Source organism: Mesoplodon densirostris, chromosome 6, assembly GCF_025265405.1.
Source record: "Mesoplodon densirostris isolate mMesDen1 chromosome 6, mMesDen1 primary haplotype, whole genome shotgun sequence".
Classification (NCBI taxonomy): domain Eukaryota; kingdom Metazoa; phylum Chordata; class Mammalia; order Artiodactyla; family Ziphiidae; genus Mesoplodon; species Mesoplodon densirostris.
In genome coordinates this window covers 54,411,271-54,426,689 of record NC_082666.1, presented here as the reverse complement: position 1 = coordinate 54,426,689, position 15,419 = coordinate 54,411,271, and positions in this window count along the sequence as shown.

Sequence of the window (15,419 nt, the reverse complement as noted above, 5' to 3'; positions counted from 1 at the left end):
CTACATTTACAGAGAGAGAGAAGGAGAAAAAGAAAAAGATAAAGCAAATGTAATAAATTGCTAACATTTAGGGAATCTGGTAAAGGATATTGGAGAATTCTTTGTATTACTTTTCTGTCTTTTCTGGTACTCTTAAATTATGTCAATAAGTTCACTCTTCAAAATAAAAAAGTTGATATGGTATTAGAGAAAGATATAGCTAAGAACATGATTGAAGTAGATGAATGTACACCAAGGAAAAAAATAGAGATTATTAAATATTAGTGAGGGAGCCATGAAAGGGCCAATCTTATACACTGCTTGTGGGAGTAGAAGTTGAATAACCCTCTGCAAAATATTTGGTGATGTATATTAAAAGCCTTTGACAATGAACATCCATTTTATTCAGTAATTCTGTTCCGGAATTTTCCTCTAAGGAAATAAGAAAAAATATGGAAACAGCTTTATGTACAAAATATGCCAAATCCAGCATTATCTTTAAAGCTAAAAATAATGTAAGGAAACTAAGTATCTTTTAATAATTAGACGGTTATGTATATTATGGTAGAGCCTTATGGTTGCGTATTATATAATAATAAATATAATGTGAAGATGGTAGCTGACATGTGCTGACATGCAGTTACTGTGTATCATAAGCTATACTAAGTCCTTTCCATGCCTTACTTCATGTAATTCTCATAACATCCTTTAAATAGACATTCATGCATAGTTTATATTAATATAAGAAACATTTTATGATGTGAAATGTTAATTTCAGGATTCACAGTTTTACACATTGTAATTGGAACCAACTTTAAAAGAATCTATGGAATAATGACCAGAAGGAAGATTACCAAAAGGGTAATAAGGACTGTTGCTAGATGTTGGGATAGTGGGTGTACGTTTTTCCTTTTATTTTTCTCTACTTTACAAAATTTAGGTAATAGTTATATGTTAATTTTATAATAAAATATGGTAAAATTTAACACAAAAAGTTCTAGTAAAAATTATTTTACTAGAACTCCATATATAGCTATCATTTAAAAACCGTAAAGTTGAAAATATTATTGAAAGTATCAGCAGGTTAATTAAGGAATGTGTACATGTTTTTTTTTTTTTTTTTTTTTTTTGCGGTACGCAGGCCTCTCACTGTTGTGGCCTCTCCCGTTGTGGAGCACAGGCTCCGGACGCACAGGCTCAGCGGCCATGGCTTACGGGCCTAGTCGCTCTGCGGCATGTGGGATCTTTCCGGACCGCGGCACGAACCCGTGTCCCCTGCATCGGCAGGTGGATTCTCAACCACTGGCCCACCAGGGAAGCCCTTTTGTTTGTTTTTTTAAAAAAGATCTTTACTGGAGAATAATTGCTTCACAATACTGTGTTAGTTTCTGTTGTACATATATCCCCATATCCCCTCCCTCTTGAGCCTCCCTCCCACCTTCCCTATCCCACCCCTCTATGTCGTCACAAAGCACTGAGCTGATCTGCCTGTGCTATGTGGTTGCTTCCCACTAGCTATCTGTTTTACATTTGGTAATATATATTTGTTGATGCTATTCTCACTTCGCCTCAGCTTCATGCTCCCACTCCAGCATCCTCAAGTCCATTCTCTATGTCTTTATTCCTGCCCTGCCACTAGGTTCATCTATTTTACATTTGGTAGTGTATATATGTCAATGTTACTCTCTTACTTCGTCCCAGCTTACCTGGCCCCCTCCCCGTGTCCTCAAGTCCATTCTCTATGTCTGTGTCTTTATTCCTGTCATGCCCTTAGGTTCATCAGAACCAGTTTTTTTTTTAGATTCCATAAGTATGTGTTACCATACGGTATTTACTTTTCTCTTTCTGACTTACTTCACTCTGTATGACGGACTCTAGGTCCATCCACCTCACTACAAATAACTCAATTTTGTTTCTTTTTATGGCTGAGTAATTAATATTCCATTATATATATGTGCCACATCTTCTTATCCATTCATCTGTTGATGGACACTTTGGTTGCTTCCATGCCCTGGCTATTGTAAATAGGGCTGTAACGAACATTGTGGTACATGTCTTTTTTTGAATTATGGTTTTCTCAGGGTATATGCCCAGCAGTGGGATTGCTGGGTCATATGGTAGTTCTATTTTTAGTTTTTTAAGGAACCTCCATACCGTTCTCCATAGTGGTTGTATCAATTTACATTCCAACCAGCAGTGCAGGAGGGTTCCCTTTTCACCACATCCTTTCCAGCACTTATTGTTTCTAGATTTTTTGATAATGGCCATTCTGACCAGTGTGAGGTGATACCTCATTGTAGTTCTGATTTGCATTTCTCTAATAATTAGTGATGTTGAGCATCTTTTCATGTGCCTCATGGCCATCTGTATGTCTTCTTTGCTGAAATGTCTACTTAGGTCTTCTGCCCATTTTCTAATTGGATTGGGTTTTTTTTTGGTATTGAGCTCCATGAGCTGTTTGTATATTTTTCAGATTAACCCTTTGTCTCATGTTTCATTTGCAAACATTTTCTCCCATTCCGAGAGTTATCTTTTTGTCTTGTTTATGGTTTCCTTTGCTGTGCAAAAGATTTTAAGTTTCATTAGGTCCCATTTGTTTATATTTATTTTTATTTTCATTTCTCTAGGAGGTGGGTCAAAAAAGATCTTGCTGTGGTTTATGTCATAGAGTGTTTTTCCTATGTTTTCCTCTAAGAGTTTTATGGTGTCTGTTCTTACATTTAGATCTTTAATCTATTTGAAGTTTATTTTTGTGTATGGTGTTAGGTATTGTTCTAATTTCATTCTTTTACATGTAGCTGTCCAGTTTTCCCAGCACCACTTATTAAAGAGGCTGTCTTTTCTCCATTGGATGTTCTTGCCTCTTTTGTTGTAAATTAGGTGACCATATGTGCATAGTTCTACCTCTGGGCTTTCTATCCTGTACCATTGATCTGTATTTCTGTTTTTGTGCCAGTACCATACTGTCTTGATTACTGTAGCTTTGTAGTATAGTTTGAAGTCAGGGAGCCTGATTCCTCCAGCTCCATTATTCTTTCTTAACATTGCTTTGGCTATTAGGGGTCTTTTGTGTTTCCATACGAATTGTAAAATTTTTTGTTCTAATTCTGTGAAGAATGCCATTGGTAGTTTGATAAGGATTGCATTGAATCTTTAGATTGCTTTGGGTAGTATAGTCATTTTCAGAATATTGATTTTTCCAATCCAAGAACATGGTATATTTCTCCATCTGTTTCTATCATCTTTAATTTCTTCTTTTTGATTTCTAATTTTATTGATTTGCATCTTCTCCCTTTTCTCTTGATGAGTCTGGCTAAGGGTTTATCAATTTTGTTTATCTTCTCAAAGAACCAGCTTTTAGTTTTATTGATCTTTGCTATTGTTTTCTTCATTTCTATTTCTTTTATTTCTGCTCTGATCTTTATGACTTCTTTCCTTCTACTGACTTTGGGTTTTCTTTGATCTTTCTCTAGTTGCTTTAGGGGAAGTGTTAGATTGTTTATTTGAGATATTCTTGTTTTTTGAGGTGAGATTGAATTGCTATAAACGTCCCTCTTAGAACTGCTTTTGCTGCATCCCATAGGTTTTCGGTCATCATGTTTTGTTCTCATCTGTTTCTATGTATTTTTTTATTTCTTTTTGATTTCTTCAATGATCTCTTAGTTATTTAGTAGCACACTGTTTAGCCTCCATGTATTTGTGTTTTTCTTCAGTTTTTTTCCTGTACTTGATTTCAAATCTCATAGCATTGTGGCCAGAAAAGATGCTTAATACAATTTCAATTTTCTTAAATTTTCTGAGGCTTGATTTGTGACCCAAGATTTGATCTATCCTGGAGAATGTTCCGTGTTCACTTGAGAAGAAAGTGTATTCTGCCACTTTAGGGTAGAATGTTCTATAAATATCAATTAAATCTATCTGGTCTGTTGTGTCATTTAGAGCTCGTGTTTCCTTATTTATTTTCTGTTTGGATAATTTGTCCACTGGTGTAAGTGGGGTGTTATAGTCCCCTACTATTATTGTGTTACTGTCAGTTTCCCCTTTCATGGTCGTTAGCATCTGCCTTATGTATTGAGATGCTCCTATGTTGGGTGCATAAACATTTATGATTGTTATATCTTCTTCTTGGATTGATCCCTTGATCATTATGTAGTGTCCTTCCTTACCTCTGGTAACAGTCTTTATTTTAAAGTCTATTTTATCTTATACGAGTATTGCTACTCCAGCTTTCTTTTGATTTCCATTTGCATGGAATATCTTTTTCCATCCCTTCACTTTCAGTCTGTATGTGTCCATAGGTCTGAAGTGGGTCTCTTGTAGACAGCATATATATGGGTCTTGTTTTTGTATCCATTCAGCCAGTCTGTGTCTTTTGGTTGGGGCATTTAATCCATATACATTCAAGGTTGTTACCGATATGTATGTTCCTATTACCATTTTCTTAATTGTTTTGTGATTGTTTCTGTGGGTCTTTTTCTTCTCTTGTGTTTCCCACCTACAGAAGTTCCTTTAGCATTTGTTGGAAAGCTGGATTGGTGATGCTGAATTCTCTTAGCTTTTGCTTGTCTGAAAAGCTTTTGATTTCTCCATCAAATCTGAATGCGATCCTTGCTGAGTAGAGTAATCTTGGTTGTAGATTTTTCTCTTTCATCACTTTAAATATATCCTGCCACTCCCTTCTGGCCTACAGAGTTTCTGTTGGAAAATCAGCTGATAACCTTATGGGGATTCCTTTGTATGTTATTTATTTGGTTTTCCCTTGTTGCTTTTAATATTTTTTCTTTGAATATAATTTTTGTTAGTTTGATTAATATGTGTCTTGGTGTGTTTCTCCTAGGGTTTAACGTATATGGGACTCTCTGTGCTTCCTGGACTTGGGTGACTATTTCCTTTCCCATGATAGGGAAGTTTTTCACTATAATCTCTTCAAATATTTTCTCAGACCCTTTCTTTTTCGCTTCATCTTCTGGGACATCTATAATTCGAATGTTGGTGTGTTTAGTGCTGTCCCAGAGGTCTCTGAGATTTTCTTCAATTGTTTTCATTCTTTTTTCTTTATTCTGCTCCTTGGCAGTTATTTCCACCATTTTGTCTTCCAGTTCACTTATTCGTTCTTCTGCCTCAGTTATTCTGTTATTGATTCCTTCTAGTGTATTTTTCATTTCAGTTATTATGTTGTTCATCTCTGTTTGTTCTTCAGTTCTTCTAGATCTTTGTTAAATATTTCTTGTATTTTCTCAATCTGCGCCTCCATTCTGTTTCCAAGATTCTGGATCATCTTTACTGTCATTACTTTGAATTCTCTTTCAGGTAGATTGCCTATTTCCTCTTCATTTATTTGGTCTTGTAGGATTTTACCTTGCTCCTTCATCTGTGACATATTTTTTTGCTTCTCACTTTTTTTTTTTTTTGATGAGTGGGATTGTGTTTCTGTCTTACTGGTTGTTTGGCCTGAGGCTTCCAACACTGAAGCTTGTAGGCTGTTGGGTAGAGCTGGGTCTTGGTGCCCAGATGAGGACCTCCGGGAGACCTCACTTCGATGAATATTCCCTGGTGTCTGAGGTTCTCTGTTAGTCCAGTGGTTCAGATTTGGACCTCCCACCACAGGTTCTTCGCCCTGACCACTGACTCATGACCCAAGATTTACAAGCTGTGCAGGGTGGCCAAAAAAAAAAAAGGAGAATAACAAAGTAGAAACTAAAATTAGCCTAGGAAACTAACAGATACGTTAGAAAGAATATAAAATAAAAATATAGATTAAACAACAACCAGAAGGTAAAACAAAACCACAGTGGTAAAAAAGGGGGAGAAAAAAAAAGTGGAAAAAACCTTGGCTGTAGAGGGTGGGGCCTAAGCAGGGGCGGGGTTTATGCGGTTCCCAGGGCCTACACTTAGGACCCACTGGGCTGGAAAAGGCCCTGGGAGGTGTGGGGGGTGGAGCTTAGGCTCAACGGAACAGTAGGGGGGGCCCAGGCATGCCTCCTGCGTCTAGTTTCAGAGGGCAGGGGATCTCTCCTTGGAGCCCAGCAGGCCTACCAGACATGAGTGGGTGGGGCCAACACCCTCTGTTCCTATCCCGCTCCTCCGGTCCTGGTGGGCCCGTTCCCCCTGCCTCTCCTCTTTTCCCCCGGCCTCCCTCCTATGCCCCCAGGACCAACGTGACCCCGAGGGGGCCTCTGAGGGCATAGGACCTGGCCAAATAGCTGGGCAGACTTCCCAATTGGGCAGGGAAAATGCTGGGCACACTCTCCCCTGATCTGAGCCTGTGAGTCTCCCTCCAGGTGTGGGAATCCCTCCCCACTCTCAGCCACCTCTTAGGGGTGCTGGTTCTGTCCAGCCTCCACTTCTCCTCCCCCCTCAGTCCCCTCACATCCTTTCAGTTCATTTGGGGGTTCCTCCCATCTCCTTGGGCATCATGGTTCCCCACCAATATCCTGCAGGCGCCCTAGTTGTGGGGAGACTTGAACTCTGCTTCTTCCCACACTGCCATCTTGACTCCACCCCCACATGTTGTTTATATTTAACCCAAATTGATCTCTTAAGACAAGAATTAACTAGCTTTTTTTTTTTTTAAAGAAAGGACTATTTTTTTTTAATTAATTAATTTATTTTTGGCTGTGTTGGGTCTTCGTTTCTGTGCGTGGGTTTCCTCAAGTTGTGGCGAGGGGGGGCCACTCTTCATTGCGGTGCACGGGCCTCTCACTGTCGCGGCCTCTCTTGTTGTGGAGCACAAGCTCCAGATGCACAGGTTCAGTAGTTGTGGCTCACGGGCCTAGTTGCTCCGCGGCCTGTGGGATCTTCCCAGACCAGGGCTCGAACCCGTGTCCCCTGCATTGGCAGGCAGACTCTCAACCACTGCACCACCAGGGAAGCCCCTAACTAGCTATTTTTATGACACCTTCCAACATACATTATAAGATCTGTCAGAGAATATTTAATGCCTATGGTAAACTTAAAGTTAAATAGTCGATTTTCTCTGATTGTATCTGCATTGTATTGTAGCCAATATAAACATATAATTCAAAATACTTGCTTCTGATAAAACAGAAGCAAAGGAAATATGAATTATGGTATAGTATAAATATAGCATAAAAATCGTATTCCAGGAATTTCAAAGAAGAATACACTATTTTTCGGATTTCTAAGTTAGTAATTTGCATTTTAAAGAAATACTAATAAAAGATATACATTTGGTATGAATACTTTAAATATAATACATTAGATGGGAACTGGGGTTTTTCAGTGAGATAGATATCTATAGTCATATTGGCTGTGACAATAATGAAAATGTTCAGTAGAATATCTTCCAATTTAAAATAAAAACTTAGGGCTTCCTTGGTGGTGCAGTGGTTAAGAATCCGCCTGCCAGTACAGGGGACACAGGTTCGAGCCCTGGTCCGGGAAGAGCCCACATGCCAAGGAGCAACTAAGCCCGTGTTCCACAACTACTGAGCCTGCGCTCTAGAGCCCGCATGCCAGAACTACTGAAGCGCCTAGAACCCGTGCTCTGCAACAGGAGAAGCCACTGCAATGAGAAGCCCGTGCACCGCAATGAAGAGTAGCTCATGCTTGCTGCAGCTAGAGAAAGCCTGTGCGCAACAACTAAGCCCCAACGCAGCCAAAATTAATAAATAAATAAAATAAATAAATTTATAAAAAAGAAAATAACATTAAAAAAAATAAAATCAAGACAGAGCATTATTATATCGTATCACAGAGATGAAAATATTGTTTCCTAAAAATATTTGCAATAAAATTATACCCACAAATATAATACATTTTCCAGTTCTTTGTGGTCGAGAATCATGGCTAGATTCAGAAAATGATTTCTAAAATAATCTAAATGTTGTATAGATATATTAGGCATTTTGTATCTTCTGCACAACTTATACAAATATTTAGACTAACTTTTATTATGAAAGGTAAAATTAAAAATAAAAGTTGGACAAAATACATAATCAACTGCTGCCAATAAATGGAAAACTTACCATGAATATTCATGAGATTGTACTGGATGCATTTTAATGATTTAATTTTTAAATCATCCATATCTGCTTCAAGTAATTGTCTTCAAATAAAGCTTTAATATAACTGATCTTGCTTGTAAGGAACCTATGAGACTTAAGGAAAATTCCTGTCTGGTGAGAAACAAATGAGTATTCAATATTTCAAAGATAAAGTAATTTGTTTCAGAAATGGGAGAGAGAAAATCTCTACTGAAGGTGTAGAAGTCTATATACAAGGAGGTAAACTCAGAAGAGGATGGATGTTGGCATAATTTGAAGAGATTTATTTATTTATCAGTATTTGTCTTATAAAATATTTAAAATGTTATAAATTTATGACAATATTCGCATCACCTTCAATTTATTTTTTTTTATTTTGCTCTATACTTAGATTTTAGTAAAAAAAAAAAGTTTTTTCCCTTGAAGATGTTAGAACGTAAGCTTATGTACCATCTCTAAAAACAGGCCATCAAGGATTTCACATTTAAGAGGAAAAAAAGTGATATTTTCCTATGTTTAGTGTATGACTAACATTTTTTAAAACAAGGAGAAAAACATTCACTGTGTTTTCCTCTTCCTAACAACACAGAACTTCAAGTTCATGTGGGAAATCCAAGCATATTATAACAGAAAAGAGATCTTAAAATTATCCATTCCAATATCTTCATTTTACAGATGAAAAATTGAGATACTAAAAGATTAAAACTTTTCAGTTTATACCCCTTTGACTACAGAAGGATGTCTCCAGGAGCAGTCAAGCCTTCATCATCTGAGATACGTTAACAACATCATATATATTCCCTACTACCTCTGTCCTAAGAGAAAAGAGTGTGAGTGTATCCCGCCCTGGAAAAGGGGAGATTAGGGGTGATGGATATAGTACACATACTTCCTAGTATTCACAAGACACTTATGTTTATGCTTGTTGTCTTGGTACAATTATTAATAGCTCCCTCTTTTACATTCAGAATTGTCCGTCTAAGTTTGGGTACCCGAGGATATTGAGTGTTTAATTTGGTTAAACCATGCTGATGGGATAAGGTGGTGTGGATATTCCTTTTTGCTTACATTTTTCCAGCTAATCCAAGAGATTTTTGGAGAGAAAATGAATGAATGGCTTTGCCAGAATTGCATAAAGTTAGAGCCCCTACATTTTATCACATTAATTTTGCTTCAATTGGACAATTGTGTACTACGTGCTTGACAGACTTGGGTTAATCTTACTATAAGACAGCATTTACCTCATTCTTGCTCAAGGACACTAACAGTTAGACATTCACTTGTGAGACTATTAATATATTATAGTCATCTTCTGTCTTCCAATTTCCCATCTAGTGAGGATTTGAGGAAAAAGGAAGTGAAAAAAATGAAGTGATGGCCTTCTATTAGGAAGCAATAATTATGTTTAAATTGTTACTATTTAAAATGAAGGCATAGATATATTGGCACATGCAAATTATGTGCAAATATATTTGGTCTTATTTCATATAACTATAATATGAATACACATGTTCTTTTAAGGACAGTTATGTAGTCCTAACTTCCATAACAGCTAACCAAAATCTGAATTTGTAAGGAGAAACTTATTATTATAAACAAGCTTCCATTGTTGGAGTTTTGTTAATACTTTCACCGAATAAATACCATTTTATGTAGTTGGTATGTCAAATTTTTATGTTTTGAACATGAGCTCATATGTAATTTTCAGTGTTAAGTTGATGTTTCCGGGTGATCATCATGATGAGTCATAGTTTGAGTAGACTTAACTTTATACTTTGATTTCAGCAAACAAGCAGTTATAAATTCACAATTATGTGACTAGATTGCCCCCATGCTATTGAAGTGAAAAGGGAACACTGAAGAAAAACTTTCTCTAATTTATACATATCATGGTTTTATACATATCTAATATATACCAAAACCCACCAAGGCTGGATGCATAACAAATAATTCTTCTGACTTACACAGTGCTAAAATACACATGAATCCTCACCCGCTTTCCTACTTCAATCCACTCTTATTGAAGGGGTTGTGTTAAATGCCTACTGTTTCCTAAATGAGATAGCTGTATTATAGAAAATTGAAATGGCTTGTTGTTCATTTCTCAATTACGAATAAAGACTTGAGGCCACAACTGAAGTGAATTAATGCTATTATTTCTGTGGAGCATGTATTATGTCTTATTATACCTGAGTGAAGGGAGTGAGGGGAGTGGGAAGCAATGCCTTTCATAATATCATAAAAGTAAAACATTACAATATATGAAAAAGGAATAGACTGAAGGGCAAAAAAAAAAAAAGTAGGAGAAGAAGATTCAGTCACTTATACTATTTACTAAAGCTGACAATTTGTAATGGGCATTGGCATCAGTATGTGCAATTACTTCTTTACTTCCACTGAACAGTGAAACTGTTCTCCCCCTAGGGAGGCTTAGAGCAAGGTGTTTCGGGGTAGAGGGTAGGGAAAAAGACAAAAGAGCTTATCCTGAATCTATTAGCTATAATGAACAGGTATGAAGAATCAGACACTGCTACATAACATAAATTACAATCTAAATGAGATACTCGTATTTACATAAGCAGTTCCTCAGGCGCTCTAAGCTAAGTTCATGGGAAGAAAGTCTTCCAAATGCCATTCATACCACCAGGGATAATTGCAGGACTAGAAGCATCCATGCCATTGTTGGGGAACCATGGAATGGGGTTTTAATTTTCAGTTTGACTTACAGGCTGTTGCCATATCATAGAGACTATAGTTGCAGTTTTACAGCATGGTTTTTCTTAGCTTATTTTAGAATCACAGAAAGAGTAAGCTTGCAAATCTTTTAATAAGGCAATTACATTCAGACAAAGATTAGATCTCAGTGGCACAATAGATTTTTGCTATATTATTCAGTATCTTTTTGATATTCCACTGTCACTAGACAAAGCTGTGAATAGTAATGTGACAAGTCTATTCAGAAGACAACAATGAGGGTTTCCTTAATTGTGTTCACTTGTATGCCACACAAACCCTCACTTAATTTCTTTTCCTGTTTTGAAAAAGCAGAAAGAAAATATCATTTAGAGTCACAAAAAACACTGTTGAATCTATCTTTGAAATCGACATTTTGTGTTTGTAAAATGAAAATGTTGAGATAGTCAATCATTTAATTTTTTATTTGATAAAAATATCTTCTGATTCAAAATGTCAGTCTTAATATAGGAATGAATTACTTGGTGTGAAAAAGAACAAAAATCCATAAGAATCTAAAGAATTGCTTAAAATATGCACTTCTGGTGATGGGATATGGATTTGGAATATCCTCATGTGGGTTCCTAGTGGTTGCTAATGGAAAGAAACTTAAGGGAAATATTTGTTTTATGTATTTTCTTCAAGGCTTAACCTTCTCCCCACAACTTAAAATCCTTTGAAAAAATTACAGCGGAAAATCCAACTTTACATTAATAGTTCATTTAGGAGAAGAAAATCTTGTTCATATGATCTATGATTTTGTTAATTTTATAAATTAATATTCATAAGTTAATTTTTTAAAGTTGAGCATAATGGCACATCTTCATTGTCCTGGATTGAGATTGTGTACCCAAAACGTCATTGAATTTATGTAACATTGTTTGGAACTAATGAGTGTATAGGAGGAATCATCCTCAAAGTTTAACTCAAGCAGGATAAATGGAGACCGTGATCTAGTGGAGAAAGTGATGGGTTCTAATTTGAATTCTACAAGTAATGTTTTTAAATCTTGGTTTCACTTAATCTTTTTGTATCTGTTTCCTCAGGAGTAAAACAGAGGAAATGCCTGATGTGGGGATAGAATGGAAAATGGACAAGAAAAATTCTGTAAATGTAAAAGCACTACGGAAACGCTACATAATATTAAGAAAGATATAGAAGATCCAAGAAGTTTCCATAATCATAAAGTTAAGAGTTTTACACACTGAATCATGGAAAGAAGTAAGAATGTGGTTAAGACTGTATACCACTGGTTACCTTCAAAGAGGTTTCCAGGTAGAAATCAACAAATAACTCTTACACATCTTAAAAAATAATTGATAAATGATATGAGGAAATAGAACCTTATTAATTTACCAAAATATTCTGAGCAACATTTACCATCTTTATATACGTAAAAAAACCAATTGAAAAAAACCCCAATATTATTATTGGAAGTGATTGATAGAGCTATAGCTTTCTGCTTACTGAAAAGCACTGTGAGGCATTCTGGTGTTTTTGCATAAAAATTAAAGAGAATACTTAGAGCAAATGTAATAAATAAGAAATGAATAAACTTTTCCTAGTTAATCAAGATGGTTTCATGAGCACTAGTTGTAACCATTAGACAAAGTGGGGGCTATTATACTTTGATATTGTTACAGAAATCTTTACTTCTATGCCCTTACCAACAGCTTATCATTGAAATGGACTTGGCCAATAGAAATCAGACCATAATACTCTATTTGTATCTGATGCCTCCAAGAATTATAAAGAATATAATGACAATACTTCATGATTGTTAATATATGAGCAAATTAATATTCATAATCCTGCTACAAAGTCCAAAAAGTTATTGTTGGACTCTTTCTAAGTTACTTTTCTCGGGCAGTAATGCAATTCAATTAATCAAAGCCAGTCCCTCACAAGACATAAGTTTATCTTGTTGGTGTCCGTAACCCAGATTTGTCATGGACATTAAAATCCCACACACGATAATTGATATTTACTGTAGAAAATCTTAAATGTAATTTTTCAGCATTGCGTTCTACCTCTACAGAGTCTAATGAATGAATAAATTATTTATTGACTTTAGCTCAAATGGCAAGGCTACGTGATCCAGGGAATAACCAAATGTTGGCAGAACAAAAGTGAAAAATCAATAGCAATTGATTATTTAAACTCAGAATTTCAGGGTACTCAGGCAGGATTTATTCTAAGCCAAGCCCCAGTAGGAGCACTCTTTGAATCTATCTGATTTGTAAACTGTCTCCAATACTTCATCCTCCCCCAGTTAATCTGCAATCAGAATTGCTATTTTATATGAAGGCATCTGATTTGTTGATGAATCTTACATAGTTCTTCTGATTTGTTTATTTTTTTTTATGTGTAGATTAGTGTCCAGCTATATCACACTATTTTTGTCATTTTGAATTCTGAACCACCTGTTCAGATATTTCTCCTTTATGTTATTTTATTTCAGGAACTGCTAGAAAGCCTTCAGGACTCCAGTACTCCTGTGGTGCTGTCAAATTGAATGGTAGGGGAGAGGAGTTACCTGTGTGATCTCAGCCAAACCAGGCTGGGACATCATTCAATTGAAAGCCAAGAGGGACTCAATTGGAAAATACCATACCATGCTTTTTATATATTGCACCTGCCTCTTGGGGGTCATGCTAAAGTGGCAGCACTTTCAGAAAGAGAAAAACTGGCAGATGCTGGAGGTGATTAAAGGGATGATTAAAAACGGGCACACTCTCTCCATGAAAGTGTGCCCGTGTTTATTCTACTACATTTAGAACTTGGCAGGTCTTGGAGATCTGGCTAGATTGTGAAAACTCTGGCAGGACCACTGTTACTTAGAGAGTTTCTTTTCCCAAGATATTGGGATCAAATGCTAGGCTATTCAATTTGCCAGTGAAATACATAATATTCTAAATTTAATTTTGTATGAACTGAGCACAATACACTGAAATTATTTTCACAGAATGCTTGGTGACTATCACAAACACTAGTTCTTAAAAATAGAGATATTGAGTTCCTGTGATACAATTAAGCAATGTGTTTATGAATATTTGGGTTTCTCAGGGACATTTAATTTTGTGAATAAAACAATTTGAAATTGAAAATGTCCAAATAAAATATCTGGGATTCTTGTAATCATGATCACACCATTTTTCTAGAGAAATCTGCCATTAATATTATATTGAGTCACCTTTTTGACTATAGCAACAAAAGCCATCATTTTTATCTCTTTATTTAATATAGCCATTATAGATCTTTTCAACCCATTTCTCCATAAGACATTCTGTTAATGCAAGTGATAACCAAGCTGTATGTTCCTTCCAAGAATATCTTAAAGGAAATAGCTTTCAACAGTTTACAAGACTGATTCATCAATAATAGTAGCACGGGGCTTCCCTGGTGGTGCAGTGGTTGAGAGTCCGCCTGCCGATGCAGGGGACACGGGTTCGTGCCCCGGTCTGGGAAGATCCCACATGCCGCGGAGCGGCTGGGCCCGTGAGCCATGGCCGCTGAGCCTGCGCGTCCGGAGCCTGTGCTCCGCAAGGGGAGAAGCCACAACAGTGAGAGGCCCGCCTACCGCAAAAAAAAAAAAAAAAAAAAAAAAAAAAATAGTAGCAGGTTTTCAATTATTTTGAGTATAGGGATACTTAAAGTGTTATCAAACTCTTTATGTGAACTTGTGAATTGCTAATAAGTAAATTAGAAGCTGATTATTCACTTTACAAATACTCACTGAGGCGAGAACAATATATATTTCTGCCATATGGGTAATATTATTATATTATAATAAAGGTGATATTATTATAGAGTGGGAAGGGATCTTAGAATTCAAACTTCCTCCCGAATTTTGAGTCCTTTATGGAACATCCTTGATGAATGGTCAGTTAATCTCTTTGCAGTCACATTTTCTGTCGTCTCCAACTATGAAACCCATTGACTTCTCTTTGTTGCCTATACATTTCTATGCCTCTGACCATGCTGTTTCTCCTGTCTGGACTTCTTTCCTCTCCTATGACTTCCAAAATATTATTTGCCTGGCAATTTGAAATGTTACCTTCTTTGTGAAGGACCCTCCCAATTCTGCCAAGGCAAGTAAAAACATCTTTTGCTCTCTACTGTTGCTATGGTTGGCATTTATCACATGGTATTGTATTGATATTATCACACACACACACAAACACACACACAATCTGTACTCTCACTGTACAATTCTTGTGGCCAGAAGCAGTAAAATTCATCTCTATATGTTTAGAACCTAGCATACAGTACCCTCCCAATAAATGTTTTCTGAATGAATATATGGACAAATGGATTTAATTGGATCAGAAAAAGCAGCTGTAAAGTTACACAAGAGTTGAAAATTAAAAATCTGAGCTCATAAGACAAAAAATAAGTACTGACACAGTTGAGCTATTGCTGAAACAACTAGAATTCTCTAATTTTTGTTAATTTGTTTATTTTTTAAAGAGTGATATTGATCAGTGGTAGCCTCAATTCACTGAATGAGGTCAACCTAGAGATACATATAATGAAGGGAGGGTTTTCACTTTGCCTAGGAAGGAAGCATCAAAAAGGACAGGAAACAAATGTTTATCTGCCCGTGTCCTGCAGCATGCTGTTGAAATTCATGTCTTTTTTCATGTTTCAGCCTATCAGCAAATGATAAAATGTTTAAAATAACAAAACTTAAATTTGGTC